Genomic DNA, 23,770 nt, shown 5'->3' on the forward strand with positions numbered 1-23,770 from the left:
AAAGAATATTTTTTTGGCCAATTCAACAGTTATCTGTAGTAAACAGGAATTCGGAGAGAGTTCAGTTGCAGATACACACCGGAGCAAAACGGTGTGGCCGAAAGAAAGAACCAGTCGCTTGACGACGCGGCAAGGGCAATGCTGGAAGAGAAGAGCATGCCCCATTTCTACTGGGCGGAGGCGGTCCGGACGGCCATCTACATCCAAAACCGAATCGGTGACAAGGTGTCCGTGCATGAGCTGTATTTCGGGCGCAAGCTGAATTTGAGACACCTTCGGATTTTCGGCAGCATAGCATATGTGCATGTGCCGGATGAGAAGCGGAGGAAGCTGGATGCAAAATTGGAGAAGTGCATCCTCGTCGGCTACTCACATGAGCAAAAGGGGTATAAGTGTTATAACCCCCGGACGAAGCAGGTCCGAGTTAGCCGCGATGTTGAGTTTGATGAGACGGCATCATGGTATGCCTTACCAGCTCCGACTTCTGACCCCGACCCGATACCGGAGGATGAGGCTAGTGAGCCTGAACCGGTCCAGATAGAAGACGTGGAATACGCGGATTAATCTCCGGCAACAACCAAAGCGTAGATCACTTGATGACAATCAAAAACCATAGACTAAATGGGGATGAAGGTAACTCGACAAAACAGAAAGAGAATACACAGGATATTAACGTGGAAAACCCTGAGAGGGAAAAACCACGGGAGTCCAAAGACTCCAAACTATCACTCTGTAAAGTAATACAACAGGGAGCATAGAGGCAACGACCTCTTGCTCACAATCTTCGCCTAGCGGCGGTTACAACAGAGACACAATCTCTGTATGTCGCTCTCTCTCTCTCTCACTTACGCATTGTACAGAGGTTACACCAATAACTCTATCATCATACCAATTAAGTTTGCCCTAGGTCATATTTATACTAATATGACTTTCGGGCTATTTACAAATATAGCCCCAGTGGGCTCTCTGGAACATATTTACACCGGGCTTGCAACATCCAGTTCTCACCGGGTCTTCCTTGCCGGGTACTCGTCATCCGGTTCTCACCAGGTCTTCCGTTGCCAGGTACTCCACATCCGGATTCGGCCTCGGCTGAGTTGCTCATCAACATTGTTCTTCTCACTTCCCATCCGGAGGGACCTGTTTCCTAACAAATGATGAATCCGGGACTCAAGAAGAGAGTTCGGAATCGTTTCGGTTGAGTGGGCCGAACGAGAGACTGGGTCAATCCGACCAGTCGGATGAGGAACCAACGAGTAATGAAGACTCTGTCGTGCTCTCCCCACGCAAGGAACCGAGGAGACGGTTCACGCACAAAGAGAAGGGGAAGAAGAAGATGTCAGATTATGAAACCAGTAATGATGAGTCGGATCAGAGCGGATCCGACTCCGGAAAGGAAAATGATGGTTCTTCGGCACCGAAGACCGAACCGGCCAAGAAGGGCCTCAAACCAAGTAACAGTGGGTTACGCCAGTCAACCCAACAGAAGGAACCTGTTAAGCGGTACGGGTACAATGAGTACATGGCGCATCATTATGCGTACATGATCAAGGTGGCGGAAGTGCGTGCGCCGGAGAGCTACGCAGAAGCGGAAAAGGACGCACATTGGCGTGCCGCTATGGAAGAAGAGATGCAGGCACTTGATGCCAACGATACATGGGACCTAGTTGACCCTCCCCGTCACAATAAACCGATCGGATGAAAGTGGGTGTACAAGGTAAAGTACAACGCCGACGGTTCAGTTAACCAGTACAAGGCCCGGTTTGTGGCGAACGGATACGCACAGACCCACGGAATCGACTATGACGAGACCTTCGCTCTAGTAGCGAAGATGACGACGGTTCGTGTGGTTCTGGCGGTTGTTGCGGCAAGGGGGTGGCATCTTCATGAGATGGATGTGAAGACTGCATTTCTTCAAGGAGATCTTGAAGAAGAGGTCTTTATGATACAACCCCCCGGTTTCCAGACGGAGATGAACAAGTCGACGGTATGCCGGCTGAAGAAGTCACTTTATGGCCTAAAGCAAGCCCCTCGAGCTTGTAATGCGAAGATCACGCACCAGTTGCGTAAGATGGGGTTTGCGGCCTCCAAGTCCAACTCTTCGTTGATCATCCGGCAAGGCCCGGATGGTCCAGTTTGCATCTTGTTGTATGTTGATGATCTGGTCATCACCGGACCCGGACTCGATGAAATCAGTTGAGTCAAGTCCCAGTTGTTAGATGCATTTGAGATGAAGGACCTGGGCGACCTTCATTATTTTCTTGGGATCGAGGTGATCCGAACCCCCAAGGGCATATTGCTCTCATAGAGGCACTATGTGTTGAATATGTTGTACAAGTTCGGCATGACAGAATGTTGAACTGTCTCTACACCCTTGGACCGGAACCAGAAGCTCTATCCCAACTCCGGACCGGCCTGCAATGAGAAACGGTTCTGACAAATTGTCGGAAGCCTTATATATTTGACCATCACCCAACCCGACATAAGCTATCCGGTCGGTGTGATTAGCCAATTCATGCAGAAGCCGACCGTAGAGCATCTTCAGTGCGTGCACCGAATATTGCGGTATGTGAGCGGCACGAAGGACTAGGGACTGTTATACCAGCGAGGTATAACCGAAGAGCTGGTCGGTTACACAGATGCCGACTGGGCCGACGATGCATCAGATCGTCGATCAACCTCTGGTTATATGTTTTCCCTTGGTAGCGCGGTTGTTGCGTGGAGCAGCAAAAAGCAGCCAACAGTTGCTCTGTCGAGCATTGAGGCTGAGTATCGGGGCGCTACCGTTGCCACCTGTGAAGCCATTTGGCTTCGGCGACTGCTGCAAGACCTATGGATCGAGGTACTGATCCCGATTCTAATCTACTGTGACAACATAAGCAGCATGCAACTCACCAAGAACCCCGTATTCCATGCTCTCGCACAAAGCATATAGAAGTGCACTATCACTTCGTGCGTGAGCGTGTCCTGAGCAGTGAGGTCGAACTTCGGTATGTTCACATGGATTGGCAAGTTGCTGACATCTTCACCAAACCACTCGGATCAGACAAGTTGCAGCACTTCACCGAAATGCTTGGTGTTCAGCATCTCGACGTGCCACACTTGAGGGGGAGAACAGGCAAAAACACCGGAATGGGCAAAGGCAAAGAGACTGCCGAATGCGCCAATGAGGGAAGAACCGATACAGGGAGAGACAAGAAGAAGAAAGGAGCCGAGTCGACAAAGGAAGTCGACACATCCGAACAAGTCGGAACAAGCAGCATCGATGGCAAAGTCAAGAAGGACAAAGCCGACCGAAGGAAGAAGGCCAAGACCCGGACATGGTCCGATGTGGTGAAGGGCCTCGAATCGGAAGACGAATCGGGAGCGACCAATTTGGACAAGAGCTGGAACGAATCGGAGACAGTCAATTCAGTTCAACAGATAGATTTGGAAGGACCGGATCAATTCAAGGCCAAGAGGACGAGAAGGCAGTGAAAGTCAACGCCAACACGAAGGAATCGGCGGACCGGCACGCGTCGAAGGCACAGCAACGAGGGAGCTGAATTGGGCCTGTTGAGCAGACAAGCCGACCGAGGAGCGACACATTCGAACAAGTCAGAGCAAGCGGCAGCAGCGGCAGAGTCAAGAAGGACAGAGCCGACCGAAGGAAGAAGGCCAAGACCCGGACATGGTTCGATGTGGTGAAGGGCCTCAAATCGGAAGACGAATCAGGAGCGACCAATTTGGACAAGAGTTGGAACGAATCGGAGACAGTCGATTCGGTTCAACAGACAGATTTGGAAGGACCGGATCAATTCAAGGCCAAGAGGACGAGAAGGCAAAGAAAGTCAACGCCAACACAAAGGAATCGGCAAACGAGCACGCGTCGAAGTTACAACAGCGAGAGAGCTGAATTGGGCCTGTTGAGCAGACGAGCCGACCGAGGAGGTCGAGGTGCGTAGAACAAGAGGGGTCGCAGCAAACAAAACTGGACAGGACGAGGAGCGCGAGCAAGACGGAGTGACGCCTGAAGGAGCTGGGCAGAAGGACCGGTTGCCACCGACGTTGACACTATGACCGGACCTCAAGTTGAGCTTGAGGGGGAGTGTTGAGCGGCAAGCTCAATTGGAGCCGGATCAGCTGAATAAGACTAAGCCAGTGAGCGAGATGGATCGGTGAGCCGGTGAGCACCCGGTGAGCAAAAGAGTCGGTGAGCTGGGGAGCCTGTTAGCCGGATCCATCAGTAACCGGAAGCCTAGTAGCAACTAAACAACTAGGGAGTTAATACTCTCGTAGTTAGTGTCAGACGCTCGAGTGAGCATTGAAGTACACCGTACTTCTATCAGTTCGTTGTCGCGTTGTTATGCGCGTGCATGTAGAGGGGCGGGACCACGGAGGGTCTTGAACCGAGGAGCGAGAAAGAGAGAGAGAGAGAGAGAGAGAGAGAGAGAGAGGGAGAGAGAGAGAGAGAGACTTGTAGATACGCGAAGAGAGAAGGAGAGATATAGAACGTAACACTCGATTTCAATAACAAGAGTTTACAACGACAAGAGAATACAATAACAAGAGAATACAAGAGAATACGACTCTGACAATTACAACCGGCAAGGCGACGATGGACCCGACACAGGGATCCTACTCACACACACAGACAGCACTCGCTCGACTCCTAGAAACAAAACAAAAGGGGGAGAGCCTCTCCTGGAAGCGCACAGGTTGTCCACGAAGCAGAGGCAACGAGCTTCCGACCCACAGAGACCGATGACCGGCGGAGAAGAGAGAGCTTGGCACCCAGATCTGCAACAGCACCTCGCCCTCCCTAGCACGCGATCCCTGTTCTTTCCTCCTCTCTCTCCTTCAATAGTTCCCCAAAAAGGGGTGCCCCCTTTTCCTTAGCCAAACTGCTTTATTACCTGTCCCTGTCGACAGAGATACGCACAAAATCCCCTAATAAATGTGCACTACCTAGTATTTACACCAGTCTCCTTAATTACGAATTATGTACAATATATCAATCCTCGCGTCCTCCCGTGTAAGAGCCGGTTCATGCGCCTTTTTCTTCGATTCCGCTTATGGCCTGTTTTCTTCACGACATCCACCCCCACCAAACCGCGCATCCACCGGCATGCGCCAGAGACGGGTAGACACCGAAGAAAACTGGCTTCACTCGTCGTTCTCCGATTCTCCGCCGAACCCGAACTGATCGTCGTCGTTACTCTCGCACGCCGGCTCCGGCTCGTCTTCGAACCGCTTCTTGAACTCTTTGATCTACTTCCCGGCCACCGACACTGCTAACCGTGTACCGTCGAGTTCCGCGAGGTGGTACGTGTCGTTGTCGTTCGCGCTCATCACCGTGTAGGGCCCGAACCATCTCCTAGAGAACTTTCGCACCGCCTTGTGCTGATTGTCGAGGTTGTTGTGGTATACCAAGACCCAGTCACCTTCCTCGATCTTCTTTGGTCGCAACCGGTGCGTCCGGTTGAACCGGGTCTTGTTCCGCTCCCTTGCCGCTCGCAGCTTTTCCTTCACCTGTATCACGTCCTCCGGCCTCCGCTCGAGTCGCCGAATCCGCGCCGCCAGCAACTCCTCCCAGCTCATTTCGTCCTTACAATCCACCGCCGCCCATGAAGAAACCGTTCATTCCATCGGCATGATCGGCTTCTATCCGTACATCAGCTCTGCCGGCATAAACCATGTCACCGAACTGTGCGTAGTTCGGTCCGCCCACAATGCGTAAGGAAGGACTCGCGGCCAATTCCCGACCTGCCCTCCACATGCACGCACCAACGCCTTTACGATCGGCCCGTGCCCACGTTCCATCTTTCCGTTCGCCTCCAGATTGTACGTTGTAGTGAGGGAGAGTTTGATGCCTAGCCGGTCGAACGGCTCCTCAGCCTCCCGCACATCCAGCTCTCCCCGGTCCGCCACGATCCTCCCGATGCACCCGTACCGACACACCACTTCTTCGATCAGGAACCGGCATACCGCTGTCGTCTTGCTTTGCAGTGGACGGCCTTCCACCTGGTTCGTTAAGTCTTCCCGTGCAAGCACCAGGTATCGCTTCTGTCCTACCCCCATCGGCATCATCACCAAGTCTGCCATCCACTTGAAATGGACCGTAGGCAAGTAGGTCGGGTGTAGCTCGTCCCGGTGTCGGACTATGGAGTGCATCTGACAGCTTTCGCAAGTTGTTACGAACCGATCCACGTCCTGGTACAGCCCCGGCCACCAGTACTTCTCCTTCAGTTTCTCGAACGTGGCCCACATTCCGCGGTGTCCGGCCCAGGGGCTCTCGTGAAATGCCACCAATAATTTCCCCTGTTCTTCTTTCTTTCCCACTACTTGGAGTGGGATGCCGCTCCTCTTCTTTGGGTGCCTCCATATGCACCCGTCCCGCAGGAAGAATCGGTACACCTTCTTCCGTACCCGGTTCGCCTCCTCTCTCGCCCATGCTATATCCGGCGTCATCGTCTGTAGGAACCTCCCGATTTGGAGCCACTCCCCGTCGTACCTGCTTTCGTCAAATTCGTTAAGCATCGGAGTGTCCCTTTTCCTCGTCGTTACGTTAGCCGACCCGAAGAAGTCCTCGCCAACTTCTTCGTCATCCGAAACCATGTCGTCTTCGTCGTTGAACCTTGACCTCGAAAGCATGTCGGCCATGGCATTGTCCTTTCCGGAGATGTGCCGTATCTCCGGGTTCATGGACTTAATGTACGCTATCCACCGGAGCATTGCTAGGTCCGGCCTCGCGCATCCGGAAACCATGCCGAGTATCGGCAGGCAGTCCGTCTCGATGATCACCTCCATCCCGATCAGATAATCCTTGTCGGCCTTGACTGCCGAAATGACACCCCAAAGCTCGCACTTAACTTGGGCATATCCTCGCTGCCGCTCACTCAATACCTTCACCCCGAACCGGATCGGGAATCGTACGTCGTCCTTGTCCTCCTAACTGATTACCCACCCGATCCCGGTCGGGCTAGTGTCCACCGTCACACAGATGGGAACATCCTTGCCGTAAACCGCTTTACGGAGAGCCGGCGCTACCATAAGCGCCTCCTTTAGTCTCCGTACTAACTCCGTGTGCTCCGTTCTCCACTCAAAGCTACGCCCCTTTTTCAATAGTCCGTAGAGGGGTTCCGGGATCCAGATGTGGGAGAACACGCATGCTCCCAAGAATCTGCGGACCTCCGTGACCGAATTGCAATCATGCTTCATCGCAGAGATGGCTTCCACCTTGGCCGGAGACGGTTTCCGACCGTATGGTCCGCATAGGTGCCCAACGACCATGATCTCTGATTGCCCGAAGGCCAACTTTTCCCCGGAGAAGGTGAGCCTTGCGCCTTCTAGTCTCTGCAGCACCTTCTCGCAGTCATCGATGTGGGACGCCACGAAATTCCAACATCCGTCCGGCCCGACTGCCTCGTCCTTTTCCTCCACCGGGCATCCCCTGATCGGGATGTCGTCTAAGAATGGCATGGTGATGTCCGGGATACAATCCCTGAGCACTTTGTTCATCGCGTTCACCATGTGAGCCACTGAGTTCGTCCCTCCTTGTGGCAGGGTACACATCCGCACTAGGCCGAGAGGAGTCTGCATCGTCGTAATGTCTCTGCTCTCCACGGCTAGTTGGAACTGATCGTACCCCGAGTACAGATCACCGACAGAATAGATCGACCTTCCAGCGAAGGCCTCCGCGAACTCGTCTATGGTCGGTCTGATTCCTGCATTACAGATGGTCACCTTGTTGACCGGTTGCAGGTCCTGAATGAAGTGCAGCGTGTCGTTCTTCTTCGGCACCGTAAACCACCGATTCGAATATGGGGCACTCGACGGTTCGAGGATGCCCATCTCCACCTTTTGCTTCAAGAGCACCATCAACTTCGGGATGTGAGCTCTCGGCACCGGAATCGGCTTGATATTCCACGATACATGCGGTACCGTGAAGATCACCATCGGTTCGACAACTGTCGGGTCTACGCACCCGATCTCCTCCGGTGAGAATGCGAAAGCCTTCCCGTGCCTCCCGAGCATTCTCCGAAACCGGTCCTCCTCCACTGGCAGTAGAAAGCCGCCCCCACCAACCTTGAGCTCCCGTAGCGTTATGTCGGTGAACCAATGCCCTATGCCAACCGGATTCCGTAAACTTGGGTCCAACGCAACCCCTTTTATCCGCTCCTCGCTGCCCTCCGGCAAGGGTGCCGCGATTGGCCTCACCTTTCGGTCCACAGTCTTGTACTTTGTATCCACGCAGGCCATCCGATCCGACCCGATCCTTTCCCCGAAGTCCGCGATGACTTCGTACATTCCCATTGACCCTACCGGAACGGTCCGATCTTCTCTAAGGTCTTCACCGATCACCTTTCGCAGTTCACCCAAGGTGTCGTCAAAAGAGACCGCCTCCACGGCGCCGCTGATGTCTTCATCGGGGAAGAGGACTCTACATCCCCTGAGCCGCTCCTCCGCTCGCATCCTCTCCCGGCCGCTGACGCCGGTTATAGTACAAACTCCGTTGTCGAAGAACCGAAATTTCCTACCTATGGTACAGGTCTTCTTCCGTACTGTACATTTGTGGGGTTCTTCCCGGGTGTCCGAACTATCGCAGCCCCACGCCTTGATAGCCCTCTCTAAAAATCCACTCGGGTTTCACCGCCGAGGGCCTCACGGTTATGCTCGTGGTTTGGTCGCACCGTTAGGAACTGGACCGAGTGACGCCCGTCTTGGCTCTTGACTCTTGCATAGGCTGAACCGTTGTCTAGCACCTTGGTCTCCATCTGTGTCGCCGTGATATATGGCTCTCCTAGTATAACCGGATGCGAGGACGTCTCCTGCACGAAGAAGTGTTGGTCGATCTCGACATCGCCGATTTTCACCCGTACGTTCAGACAGGCCCCATGTAGTTCTTCCGTGGCGCGCGTCGCTACCCGTATGTTCCAGCCGTGCTTGGTGTTGATCGGCCATTTACCCTTCTTGTAGAAATCCATGGACATCAGGTTGATTTCGGATCCATGGTCTACCAACGCCACCACCGGTTCCAGAACGTTGTCGATCCGTACAGGGGTTTCCATAGTTGCCCTGGCCCAATGCGGATTCGTGTAGTGGCTTCCTGCCAGCTCGTCTTCCAGGGCTTCGTCTTCCAGGTGCATGGTCCGCACCTCCACCGGCTTCTCCGGTTCCGGCTCCGTCGAGAGCCTCTTCCGCTTCACCAAGTCTACGATAGAGTCGTGGAACTCCCTCTTGGCAATTCCCAGCACCTCCCACAATGACAGCTCCACTTTGCTGTCGAGGATACGTTTCTCCAGGACCTTTCGCAGGTCTGTGGTCCTTTCGATCTCGGTGCTCAACCGAAACCCCGCCTGCTTCTTTCCATCCGGCGCACCTGGGTTGCTGGCACCGGTCGGTTTCGATCTGAACCGGGTCTCATACCTCTACGGGGGGCTGACCCCTCTGGCCTTTCCTGCCCATTTGTCCTCCACCAGAACCTCGTAGTTCTGGCAAGCGGCTTCTACGAAGCCCGTTTTCTCTTCGACCGGATCGTCCCAACTGATGACCTCCTGGACCCGCTATTCCGCGCAGTCCGCCTCTTCCTTCTTCAGCCGAACTCCGGAGAGGCCTTCTAGCACTAGCGGCCAGAATCCGGAGTCCTTCGCCTTCCGGGTCTCATCACCCCCAACCCGAATTCCCGCCGACACCGAGTAGTTGACGGCTTCGACGTGCCGTGCCGCGGCCTCTTCCATCAACCTCTTCATTCCGTCGCGCCCCCCGTATTCAATTCTAGGGCTCTCCGGGTCTCGCTCGCGTGCACCCGCCCATTCCAGAGGTACACCACGTTGGTCCTGAGCGCGTCGGCGAAATCCGTGCAATCCTTCTAAATGTGACCGATCGCGTCACACCACATGCACCGCTGCCCAGCCGGCGGCCTCCGGTCGCGAGGTTGTTCGCCGCTGTCTCTCCGGGCCTGTGCGATCTGCAGGTCGTACACCATCTGTGTCAGCTCCTCCAGAGCCGCTCCTCCGAATGGGCCTCTGACCACGTCGTTCAATGCAGACCCCGACTCTGGCCAGATTCGGGTATCTTCCTTCCTACCGGCCGGTACCGATACCGGCTCCTCGAGCCTCCTCCCCAGGACCGGCCCCGACCCCAACGAGCTTCCGTCACTCTAATCGCGCCGTTTGTCAAAACGCTAGCAGACCCGTTTTACCACGGCCCAGTCTGTCGTAAGCCCTTCGTCCGTTTCCAATAGGGGACCCACCTTTTCCCTGTCGAGCGCGTCCACCGACTTGACAAACAGTAGTACTCGACTTGTTTCGAGCACCGTCCGGTCCAGCGTTGACAGCCGCGTGAACCGTTTTTCGAACTCCTAGAGGAGCACCGACGTGTTCCTCCCCTTTCCGGGGCTTTCCACCCACGCCATGAAGTCCCGCCTCGATAGCCGAAGCGAGTCGTCAAACCCGTACTTCTCGAGGAGCTGCTGCTCGAACTCCTCCCAAGTCTGGCATCCGGCCAGCACCTCGAGCACCTCCGTGTGGATGCCCGGCGTCACCACCCGAGGGAATCTAGACTGCCGCCTGTCCACCGGGATATCCCTCATGATCATTTCGGCCCGGTAAGCCTCCAAATAACTTGTGGCGTCTTTTTCTCTGAAACGGCCTATAGAGCCGATGATCGATTCAATGGCTTTGTCGAGGGTACCCGTCCCCTCACGAGCGCTCACCAGCCGGTCAACGGCCACCGCCATTGCCTCTGCTAGCTCTGATCCTCTCATCTTTCGACTCCTTTTCCACCCCGTTCACGTCGGGTTCACCAAAGATGTCGCGTTGTTACGCGCATGCGTGTAGAGGGGCGGGACCACAGGGGTCTTGAACCGAGGAGCGAGCGAGAGAGAGAGAGACTTGTAGATACGCGAAGAGAGAAGGAGAGATATAGAACGTAACACTCGATTTCAATAACAAGAGTTTACAACGACAAGAGAATACAATAACAAGAGAATACAAGAGAATACGACTCTAACGATTACAACCGGCAAGGTGGCGATGGACCCGACACGGGGATCCTACTCACACACACAAACAGCACTCACTCGACTCCCAGAAACAAAACAAAAGGGGGAGAGCCTCTGTTGGAAGCGCATGGGCTGTCCACGAAGCAGAGGCAGCGAGCTTTTGACCCACAGAGATCGACGGCCGGCGGAGAAGAGAGAGCTTGGCACCCAGATCTGCAGTAGCACCTCGTCCTCCCTAGCACGCGATCCCTGTTCTTTCCTCCTCTCTCTCCTTAAATACTTCCCCAAAAAGGGGTGCCCCCTTTTCCTTAGCCAAACTGCTTTATTCCTTGTCCCTGTCGACAGAGATACACACAAAATCCCCTAATAAATGTGCACTACCTAGTATTTACACCAGTCACCTTAATTACGAATTATGTACAATATATCAATCCTCACATCCTCCCGTGTAAGAGCCGGTTCATGCGCCTTTTTCTTCGATTCCACTTATGGCCGGTTTTCTTCATGACACCCTATAGACTTGTATAAAAGTGTTCGTTGAACACATACTATGTACAGAGTGTTGATATAATTTTTGAATAGTGATTCTTGTTCTGCTCTCTTTGTCTCTCCCGCGTATTGTTAAGCTCTCCATTAAACTTGTTCTCTGTTTTCTGTTTTCTATTGCTTCCGCACGCTATTTGTTTCTACAAACTCCATCATCCACTTTACATGAAGCGGACATTAAACTACCAAAAAAATACAAGGAGTTCTCAGATGTCTTTGATAAGGTGAAGGCCAATACATTGTCAGAGCATCGGCCATACGACTGCCCTATTGACTTACAACCGGGGAAAGAACCTCCATGGGACCCAATTTATAATCTCCCCCCCTTGTAGAGCTAGAGACTTTGCGTGAATATATTGATGAGAATCTGGCAAACAGATTCATTCGGCATTCTAGATCCCCTGCGGGTGCACCTATCTTCTTCATTAAGAAAAAGAATGGGACTCTTCGGTTGGTCGTGGATCATCAAATGCTAAACAAAGTGACTATCCAGAATAGATATGCTCTACCGTTAATCCCGAATCTTTTGGAACATCTCAGTGGAGCAAAATATTTCACAAAGTTAGACCTTCGCAGTGCATATAATCTAGTTTGGATTCGCCCGGGGGATGAATGGAAAACAACGTTTCACATTCACTATGGACATTTTGAGTATATTGTGATGTCATTCGGTCTCACGAATGCACCTGCAGTTTTCCAACATATGGCGAATGATATTTTTCGAGTTTTTCTCGATATCTTCACTACAGTTTACCTAGATGATGTTCTAATCTACTCGAAGACCCAAGAGGAGCATGATGAACATGTTCGTCAAGTACTGCGTCAACTCCGAGAATATGGTGTCTATGCAAAATTAGAAAAGTGTAGTTTCGGCTAGAATCAAGTCGAATTTTTGGGGTATGTTGTATCATTAGATGGTATTGTTATGGACCCCATGAAGGTACAAACAATTATAGAGTGGAAAACGCCCCTTTCAGTGCGCGATGTGCAATGTTTTCTTGGGTTTGCAAATTTTTATCGAAAATTTATTAAAGATTATTCCAAGGTCGTGCTTCCGCTCACTCAACTCACACACAAGAATCAGCCATTTATATGGAGTTCAGATGTAGCTGAGGCATTCAAAAGCTTAAAACGAGCGTTCACAATGACACCTATCTTAGCACATGTCGACCCAACAAAACGCTTCACCCTTGAAGCCAATGCATCCGATTTTGCACTAGGGATTATCCTATCACAGACTGGAGATGATGGACAGCTACACCATGTCGCCTTTCATTCCCAAAAGTTTGAAGCTGTAGAGATCAACTACGAGATCCATGACAAAGAACTTCTTGCAATTGTGGATTCTTTTCAACAATGGCGACATTTTCGAGAAGGTTCTTCTCAGAAGATCATTGTTTACAATGATCATAAGAACTTGACATATTTTCAAAATGCTCGAGTCTTGAGTCGGCAACAAGCCCGGTGGGCACAGTTTTTGCCTCACTTCGACTTTGTCATCATATATCGCCCTGGGATGCAGCAAGGCAAAGCAGATGCTCTTTCTCGGCGCTCTTATATGGCACTTCGTCCAGGGGAACCTGCATTCGAGCATAAAAAACAAATCCTTTTGGATCCTAATCGCCTATGATTAATGGTAATTAATGCCATAACAACGCTTGAAGATTCCACTCTTCTTGATTCCATTCGTGATCATATGGCCACTGATGAATTCGCCAAGGATGTTTTGGATCATATCGTCCCATATCGTGCTTCTTGCTCACAGTCGAAAACTCTCGTAATGATTATCGTCAGTTCTATTGGTATGGTGGTTTTCTATTTCGGCAAAACCTATTGTATGTTCCTGATGGTCCCCCATGACTACAAGTTTTACAACATTGCCATGACTCACCAATGGCTGGTCATTTTGGAGTTCGCAAAACTCTAGAATTAATTTCTCGACACTATTGGTGGCCCCGCCTTCGTCATTTTGTTGAGGAGTATGTTCGCAATTGTGATATATGTTGTCAATCAAAAAGTCCTCGACACCGATCCAATGGCTTACTACTACCACTTCCCATTCCGAAAAATCCTTGGAAGTCTATATCCTTGGATTTCAATACTGATTTCCCAGTTTCAAAAGGTTTTGATGCAATTCTCAACGTGGTGGATCGACTTACCAAAATGGCACACTTCTTGCCATGTATGAAGTCTATTAATAGTCAAGAGGTGGTCGACCTCGTTATGCGGGAGGTATTTAGGCATCATGGTCTGCCGGATGATATTATTAGTGATCGTGGTCCACAATTCATGTCAAAGTTTTGGAAGGACATGTTCAAACTTCTCCACATTTCGGTTAAGCTTTCTTCAGGCTATCATCCCGAGACTAATGGCCAAACTGAACGTACCAACCAGACTTTGGAGCAATATCTCCGTTGTTTCATCAACTATCAACAAGATAAATGGGTTGATTTTTTGCAGTTGGTTGAATTCTCTTACAACAACTTAGCCCATTCTTCTATAGGATATTCCCCATTTTTCGCAAAATACGGGTTGTCATCCACGGTGGACGATGAATGCGCATCCACACATTCCTACCAACCCTGGTGTTGAGGATCGTCTTAGTCGCCTCCAAGAAATTCACACTACCATTCTCCACAATTTGCATGATGCTCAAGTTATACACAAGAGGGTTGCGGATCGTCATCGCCTAGACTCCTAAAAAAAGTTTCGCGTTGGGGATCATGTATAGCTTCTCCAACACAACATCAAGACCACTCGGCCTTGTAGTAAATTCAATTACCAATGTTTTGGCCCTTATATGATCACTGGTAAGATAAGTGATGTTGCATTTCGTTTTGGCCTCCCTCCGTACATGCGTCTTCATCCGGTGTTTCATGTATCCCTTTTGGAACATTATATAACAAGTTCAATTCTGGGCTATCTTACAACACCCCCACCACCTGTTGAGTTCTTGGATGGACCCAAATTTGAGGTTGTTGCCATTCTCGATTCTAAAATTGTGCGCAACAAGCTGTATTACTTGGTCGGTTGGCTAGGCTATACCTCCCATGATCGAACTTGGGAACCTGCCGCAAATCTTTCCAATGTTGCGGATATGTGGTCAGTTGGCTAGGCTATACCCCCCATGATCGAACTTGGGAACCTACCGCAAATCTTTCCAATGTTGCGGATATGTGGTCGGTTGGCTAGGCTATACCCCCCATGATCGAACTTGGGAACCTACCGCAAATCTTTCCAATGTTGCGGATATGGTCACTGCATTTCATCGCTAATATCCTCATAAATCATGGCCTAATACAAACCCTACAACCCGTGAAACGTGTCGTCGAAGAAGGGGAATAGTGACATGATGACACTCACATCATGCCTCGAAAGGATTTGAACCCACGACCTTGTTGTACATATGTCAAATCCTTAACCATTGTATTAATATTCTTATATGTATAGTGTTTAGAATATATAATCTAATATCATAGGAATATTCTATAATACTCTACATTTTAGAATAACCTAGAATATTCTAGAGTGTTCTATACACTAGAACCTTCTAGAATATTCTAGAAACCTTCTAGATTACTCTACATTCTAGGATGACCTAGAATATTCTAGTGTTCTCTATTACTTATAAATAGGGATCTATCAATTATCCCAAACCTAAATTGGTTCAACGCCATTTTGTAGCACTCTATTGTGTACTCCTTGTAATCAATTTTACTCTGCAATAAAATATTTCCCTCTCTCTCTCTCTCTCTCTCTCTCTCTCTCTCTCTCTCTCTCTCTCTCTCTCTCTCTCTCTCTCTTGACACATCCTACATTCGATGCTTAATCGACATGAGCTTGTATAACAACTTCAATGAGGAGAAGAAGGCTCAGGAACTCTGTGAGAAGATAGGCATAATGTTTTAGAACAAGAGTGTTGTAAATCGACTCTCAGTATTTTGAAAGTTGGTGAGACTCAGATATCAAGACGGCGAAGCACATGAATGCCTTCCAGGGGCTTATAAATCAAACTACCTCGTTGGAGGTACCTCTAGCTGACGAGGTACTCGTGTTGTTGTTGTTCAGCTCCCTCTTGGATAGTTGGGAGACGTTAGTTGTCACTTTGGGCAACGCCGGGCCAGAAGGTAAACACATATCCCTAGAGAGAGTAAACTCAAGCTTGCTAGATGAAGAGGCACATCAAAAAGACAAGGAAGTGATCTCAGACTCGAAAGCGCTAGTTACCGAAACCGACACACAATGAGGAAGAGCGGGAATCGGAGTCCCCAGATCCGGGAAAAGTCGGGGATGAGGTCAAAATCAAGGGGGAGGCCCACGTGCTTCTACTGTGAGAAGTTGGGGCATTTCCAGAAGAACTGCTGACACTGCCGGAAAGAGAAAGGGTCCGGACCGGAAGAGTTCATATCGGAAAGGAACGTTGGCAATCACGACAAGTGAGGAAGAACTACTGCTCATCACCGAGGAGAGCGAGCTACATCTTGTCAACGACGAAATGACGTGGGTGGTCGACTCCGGAGCATCGTTCCATCTGACTCCCGACTGGAAGTGCTTCGCATCCTACAGAGCTGGAGATCGCGGTTGTGTGAGAATGGGAAATATGAAGGTGCATGCCAAATTGTCGGCATAGGAGACGTGTCGCCGACAACGTCAACCGGGTGCAAGTTATGTTGAAGGATGTCGAACACGTTCCGGAGGTTCAGTTGAACCTGATATCAACCGGTCGGCTAGATGATGAAGGCTACACGAGTGGCATCCGGAACGAAGTCATGAAGTTCAACAAAGGGAGCCTGATCGTGGCCCAAGCCCAGCAGAACAACACTCTATACCTAATGCATGCCCGGATATGCCGGGAGCAAGTAAATGTGGCATCTGACATTGTGGATGAGTTGTGGCACAAGAGGTTGTGTCACATGAGCCAGAAAGGGATGTGTAAACTTGCCGAGGACAACATCATTCCGGAGGTGAAAAATGTGCAACTTGAGAGGTGCACAGACTGTTTGTTCGGCAAGCAGAACTGAACCTCTTTCCAGTCGAGACCACCGACAAGACGGAAAGAACCACTAGAGCTCGCGCATACCGATGTATGCCAAGTGGACACGAGGTCACATGTTGGGTCACAGTACTTCGTGACGTTCATAGATGACCACAGCCAGAAGTTGTGGGTCTCACAGCTGAAGACGAAAGATCAGGTATTGACTGTCTTCAAGGAGTTCCATGCAAGAGTGGAAAGAGAAACTAGCGAGAAGCTAGAAGCTGAAAACAATTCGAGCCGAAAACGGTGGAGAGTATCGGGGGAAGTTTGAGGAGTATTGCCAGTCAAAAGGAATCCGGCTCGAATTCTCCGTACTGAAGACGTTTGAGCTAAAATAATTGGCGAAAGGATGAACCGAACTGTGATGGAGAGAGTCCATAGCATGTTGGCACATGCTAAATTGCCCAAGACGTTCTGAGCTGAGGCATTAATGACAACGACGTACGTGATAAACAGGTCACCCTCGACACCCTTGGAGAAAGACACACAGTAGAGAGTATGGACTGGTAAAGATGTGTCGGCACTTGAAGGTGTTCGGTTGCCTCGCCTATGTACATGTAGCAAAGGACAAGATAGCAAAATTGGATCCGAAGTCTTGGTCATGCATATTCCTTGGGTACGACGATGATGAGTTCGGTTACCGAGTGTGGGGGACTTGGTCGACAAGAAGGTCTTCTGAAGTCGAGACATAGTCTTCATGGAAGACAAAACCATTGCTGATTAGGAGTCAGAGACGAAGACAATGGGATTCAGGGTCGATCGATAGAGATCAGTTGGAAGAAACATTGACACATCCGGTTGGAAGCTAGATGTCAGCCGAAGACCATGATGAACTGGCCAGAGGAACTGAACCGACCGATGAAGAATTGGACAACAGAACCAGACAAGGCCCCGAATCAGATTCGAATGAAGAATAGACAAAGGAGCTACTGGTTGGAAGCCAAGGAAGGAGATACCCTCTCAGAGAGAGAAGGGCCCCCAGAGATTTCCAGATGCAAAGCGTGTTTTGATAACCGACAAGGGGGAACCGGAAAGCTTTGAAGAAGCAAGGAGGGACGCCCACAACCAAAAATGGTTGAGTGCCATGCAAGATGAAATGGATTCCCTGCATGAGAACCATACATACGAACTGAAGGAGTTACCGAAAGGAAAGAGAGTGCTCCGGAACAAGTGGGTGTACAAGTTAAAACCGGGAGATGCCGGAAATCCACCAAGATAAAAAGCCCGGATCGTGGTGGAGAGGTTTCAATAGAAGAAAGGAGTGGATTTCGACGAGATCTTTGCCCCGGTAGTCAAGATGAAATCCATCCGGATAGTGTTGAGCATAGCGGCAAGCATGGACCTCAAGGTCAAGCAACTAGACATCAAGACGACATTTCTACACAGTGATCTCGAGGAAGAGATCTACATGCAGCAGCCGGAGGGATTCGTCAAGAAAGGGAAGGAGAACTTGGCACAGTTGAAGAAGAGCCTATATGGATTGAAGCAAGCCCCCCCGACAATGGTACCAGAAGTTTGACTCCTTCATGACCAATTAAGGATACCACAAGACACAAGCTGACCATTGCGTGTTCGTGAAGAAGTTCGACGGAGGAAACTTCCTGATACTTCTACTATATGTTGATTACATGTTGATCGTCAGACGGAACCATATCAAGATTGGAATGTTGAAGAAGGCCCTGAGCCAGTCATTTGCAATGAAAGAGATAGATTTTAGGGATGCACATAGTCTGGGACCGGACGAAGAAGTTGTTGTGGTTGTCACAGGAGAAGTACGCAACAAAGGTGTTTCAAAGGTTCAACATGTCGGATGCTAAGCTGGTTGGGTCGAAACTTCCGACAAATTGCAAATGTCCGGAAAGCATAGCCCGAAGACAAAGGCAGAGAAGTCGGAAATGATGAAGATAGTGTATGCCTTTGTAGTTGGAAGCTTCATGTACGCAATGGTGTGTACACGACCGGATATCGGATATGCAGTCGGAGTGGTCAGTTGTTTCATACACAATCCGAGAGAGAACACTGGGCCGCTATCAAGTGGATACTCTGATACTTGAAAGGCACCTCGAGCATGTGCCTCCGATTCAGCTCCGGTAAACCCCTATTGGAAGGATTCACCAATTTGGACATGTCGGTTGATGTAGATACCAGCTGGTCTACATCGGGATACGTCATGACATATGCAGGGGGAGCCGTAGCATGGTAGTCGAGGCCGTAGAAGTCTGTTGCATTGTCACCAATGGAAGCAGAGTACATGGTAGCCGTGGAAATAGACAAGGAAGTAATCTGGATGAAGGACTTCATAGGAGAACTAGGAGAACGAGGAATACGGGCAGGAGGAATACCGGCTCTACTGCGATAGTCAAAGTGCCATAATCTTTGCAAAGAACGTGGCCTACCACTCCCGAACCAAGCATATCCAAAGGAGATATCACTGGCACCGGGAGAAGGTAGAAGACAAAAATTTCTTGCTAACGAAGATCCACACGGAGGAGAACGGGTCGGACATGCTGACCAAGGTACTAACAACTGACAACTTGGACGTGTGCCAAAAACGGATTGGATTGGCAAGACATCCCATGCTGGAGTGAAGGGGGAGTTTGTTGGGAAACCGGTCCCTCCGGATGGGATCTGGATGAGAATTGATCAAGCCGAATCAGACGAGTTCAAGGAAGGAACCGGACCGGATGGATCCGGAAGGTATCCGGACGGTCATATTTGTAAATAGTACCAAAGTTATATATGTATAAATATAACTAGGGCAACATTGTTCTGTTGTTGTAGTTGTTGTAGTTGTTGTAGTTGTTGTTAGTTGTATAGAGAGACATAAAGAGAGAGAGAGAGAGATACAGAAAGTCGTATATGTTGTAACTGTTGGTTTGGCGAAGATATAGAGCATGAGGTCGTTGCCTCTGTGACTCTTACTATAATACCTCTTCCCTATAGTAATCCTGTTCGGAGTTGCTTGAAATCCCGTGGTTTTCCCCAATTAGGGTTTCCACGTTAATATCATGCATCGTCTTGCCTGACTGTGTAAGTGCATTCATCATTATCTTACTTCGGTTTCTTTCATTGAGTGATTAAGACTTGGTTGTGGTTGAGCACTATTTCTATCAATAAGACCTATAGGTTCTAATGTTGGAACATGGGATCCAACCTACAAATAATTTGAGGTTCCACTGAGACTTGAACTCAAGTTACTGGATTTAGAGTCCAATGTCCTAAGTGGTAAACCATGGAACCAACAACCTAAATGTAATGTTTTTCCATTAAATGCAACACTTCTATATTTCTATCTTGAATCTACATGAATGCCATTTAAGATTGAAATAGGACATATGGGATCCAACATTGCAACACTTCAATTCGGCCCATTGGATTCAACCCTACAGAAACTTGAACTTGGGTGATTGGAGTCAAAGTTTAGAGTCCTAACCACTAGAATATGGAATCCACAAAGCTAAATTTAACTTCCATATTCCTATCTTGAATCTATTGGAATTTTCCACGTAAGGTTGAAATAGGACCTATGAGTTCCAACATGGTATCCAATCTTGAAATAGGACCTATGACCCATGGGATCCAATCTTGTGAAGGTTATTCAATCTTGCAAAGGTTCTACCAAAGCTTGAACCAGTTATTCGATTTAGAGTCCAATATCCTAACGTGGAACCAATCAAGGATCAATTTGAAGCATTTGATCAAATGCAATGCTTAGATATATTTCTCTCTTGAATATATAAGAATGCCAAATGAGGTTGAATTAGCACCTATGGGATCCAACAGTGCAACAATTATACTAGACCTATGGGATCCAACCTTGTGAAGATACGAGATCTATCTAGGCTTGAACTCAGGTTATTGGAACCCAGAAGGATCAATTCCAATTTTCAACTATTCCACCCAAATGCAGCACTCAATGTTTTTCTCTTGAATCTTTAGCAATTATGGTTCAAATAAGACATATGGGATTCAACATTGCAACAATTAAATTGACACACGGGATCCAACCTTGCAACCAATTTGAGGTTCCACCGAGAGTTAAACTCGGGTTATTGGATTCAAAGTCCAATGTCCTAATAGCTAAACCATGGAACCCACGAGGCTCATATTTAGGCCTTAATGTTTATATAATAAATACATTTCAAAGACCTATGCCCTAAGCTCTACACTATGGAACCAACAAAGGCTCAAATTTGATCGTGATGTTTAAATCTGATCTATGGGATATTTCAAAGACCAATGCCCTAAGATCTAGACTATGGAACCAACAAAGGCTCACATTTGATCGTGATGTTTAAATATGATCTATGGGATATTTCAAAGACCAATGCCCTAAGATCTAGACTATGGAACCAACAAACACTCACATTTGATCATGATTCTAAATATGATCTATGGGACTTTTCAAAGACCAGTGTCCTAAGATCTAGATTATGGAACCAACAAAGTTTAAGTTATGGGATCCAACACAACAACATTGAAATTTGACCCATAGGATCCAACAATGCAAACGATTGTAAGTTTCACATGGACTTGAACTTGGGCTATTGGATTCAAAGTCCAACATCCTAATCGCTAGACCATGAAATAATCAATATGATAACTAAAGTTAATTTCTCTATTGAATGGGTCACTTTTGTTTCTGTCACTTTCATTGTTGACATCTAATCATATTTTCAAATACTACTAATCATATTTTCAAATACGACGCAGGATCTAGAATTGGAACACTTAATGTGACCCATGGGATCGAACCAAGCTTGAACTCAGGTTATTGGATTCAAAGTACAATGTCCTAACAACTAGACCATGGAACCAATTTAAGATGATCACTAGAACATAGAATGAACAAAAGTTGTAAAGTTCAAATATAATCCTTGGGGTTGAACCCAAGTGAAATTCAAATACGATTGATGGGATCCAACCATGCAATTAATTTCAATTTCCACTTAGACATGAACTGAGGTTACTTGATCCAAAGTCCAATTTCCTAACCACTAAACCATGGAACCAACAAAGGTTCACGTTGTTTGGTCAAACTATCTAACAATTTCTCAGATCCAACAATACGACCCACAAGACACAACATTGCAATGGCACCAACAAGGGTTCACCTTGTTATTTCAAATCTAACAATTTCTCACATCGAACAATACGACCCACAAGACACAATGTTGCAATGGCACCAACAAAGGTTCACCTTATTATGTCAAATCTAACCATTTCTCACATCCAACAATACGACCCACAAGACACAACATTGCAACGGAACCACCAAAGGATCACCTTGTTATGTCAAATCAAACAATTTCTCACATCCAACAATATGACCCACAAGACACAACATTGCAACGGAACCACCAAAGGTTCACCTTATTATGTTAAATCTAACAATTTCTCACATCCAACAATACGACCCACAAGACACAACATTGCAACTCCATTTCTCTCTTATTGAACCTGAAACCCTTTACACAACACCATTTCTCTCTAATCTATTGATTCCAACAATACCATTAATCAACTAGTGTCGAATTTATTTTATTTCATTTAGATCAGTGCCTTGCGCTGAACATGGAGTGCAGGTCAATATATTGTTTGAATATGGAGCATGTCCGCTCTCGATAGCATGCATGAGAAGAATCAAGCCAAAATGAATTTCATATGAGAAATTTTACGTGGACACAAGCATGTCCTCAAAGCTAACTTTTGCAACACGGTGCACATGCTTAAAAACTAAACTTTATGATGCAACCACCAACTTCTATTTGCACATGTGAAATGAGTTTCTTGCATTGACATATCCAATTTGTTTTTTCCCCATGATTCAAGTATGTTCTTATAGGAAAACACAAAGAAACAGCTTGCAAACTAATAAAGATGAATGTGTTTTCCTATGATGAGCATCACACTTTTGGACTCAGTAAGGGCATGCAAAGGAAATGGTTTCACATTGTTACTTAACATGCATAGTTTGTTTGATTACGCTATACTATAAATATGTGTAATTGTAGAGTTTATTTATAACATCAGTAAAATATTTATTAGGAAAATTACTTACAACATTGGTTCCATGGTCTAGTGGTCAGGACATTGGACTCTGAATCCAGTAACCCGAGTTCAAATCTCGGTGGAACCTTCTTTTATCTTTTTTCCTCTCCTCCGAAGTTGAGAAAAGAAAAGCGTGAGTTTTATGTTTTTTTTTCTCTCCTTCTTCCATGAATGTTCACACAAATCCACACGAATAGTCCTTGTCTATTTAAATTTTACACCCATCACTCCATTTGGAAATTGATATAATTGATTACGCCTATCACACCATTGTGTTTGACGAATGTTGTATGTATGGGTCGGGTCATATAGTCAATAATCGAATAGGTATATTATGCTTTGTACGTTGCGTTTAGCAATCAGCAACAGTTCGGTTTGAGAGTGTCAAACTCAAATCGTTTAAAAAGATTGAAACTTAAACCGAACTAAACTAAACCATGAAACCATTTAAACCGAATCGTTACAAAAAATTCAAGCTCAAACCAAACAATTTTAGAGACTTTCAAACCTTTAAACCGTTAAAACCGTGGTTTCACGGTTCGGTTTTGGTTTTCAAGTTAGGTCAAAATTCAAAATTCCACATTTTAAATTTTAAAATTGTCAATATGTATTTCAATTTTTAATTTTTCAAAATTAAAAGAATTTTCTTAAAATATCAAAATTAGGCTTAAAACGGTCAAAAAAATATTTAAGAAAATTATCAAATATCAATTCTAAAACCGTCAAACCGTTTAACTCCCAAAACGAACTATTTAAACCATTAACCCGTAGTTTTGTAGTTCAGTCCGAATCCTTGTCGGTTGCTAATTGCATTCACGAAGGTGTAAAGGTTCGATACAATTATATCGATATGATATATGCTCATGGAACAAACCTTCAATCAATTGAGGTTTGACAACAAAATTAGGAATGCTTGTGTTATTGGTACACATGTTTACTACGTAGGCAATCGAATGCATATGGGGTCGAGAATAAGTAATGGCCATTTTGCTACCCATTGTCTACTTTCAACCCTTCAAAAAGTACGACTCTCTATCAACCCATCAACATTTACAAAGGATACTAGACTCTAGTTCATCATATTCTTAAACAAGACGTCACATCATAAAGTGTAAACAAGCAAAATCACATCGTCAAGTTGTTGAGATTAACAT

The 23,770-nt window shown here is 47.6% G+C and overlaps 1 non-coding gene across 1 annotated transcript; it reads left to right on the forward strand.

Moving 5' to 3' along the window:
- Positions 1 to 22,632: 22,632 nt before the first annotated feature.
- On the forward strand, positions 22,633 to 22,704 carry TRNAQ-CUG (transfer RNA glutamine (anticodon CUG)). Its single transcript has one exon. It is a non-coding gene; the product is annotated as a tRNA-Gln (tRNA).
- Positions 22,705 to 23,770: the final 1,066 nt, after the last annotated feature.

Source organism: Azolla caroliniana, unplaced genomic scaffold (genome assembly GCF_043228905.1).
Source record: "Azolla caroliniana isolate FFs.n. ecotype wild unplaced genomic scaffold, voAzoCaro1.0.p SCAF_1, whole genome shotgun sequence".
Lineage (NCBI taxonomy): Eukaryota > Viridiplantae > Streptophyta > Polypodiopsida > Salviniales > Salviniaceae > Azolla > Azolla caroliniana.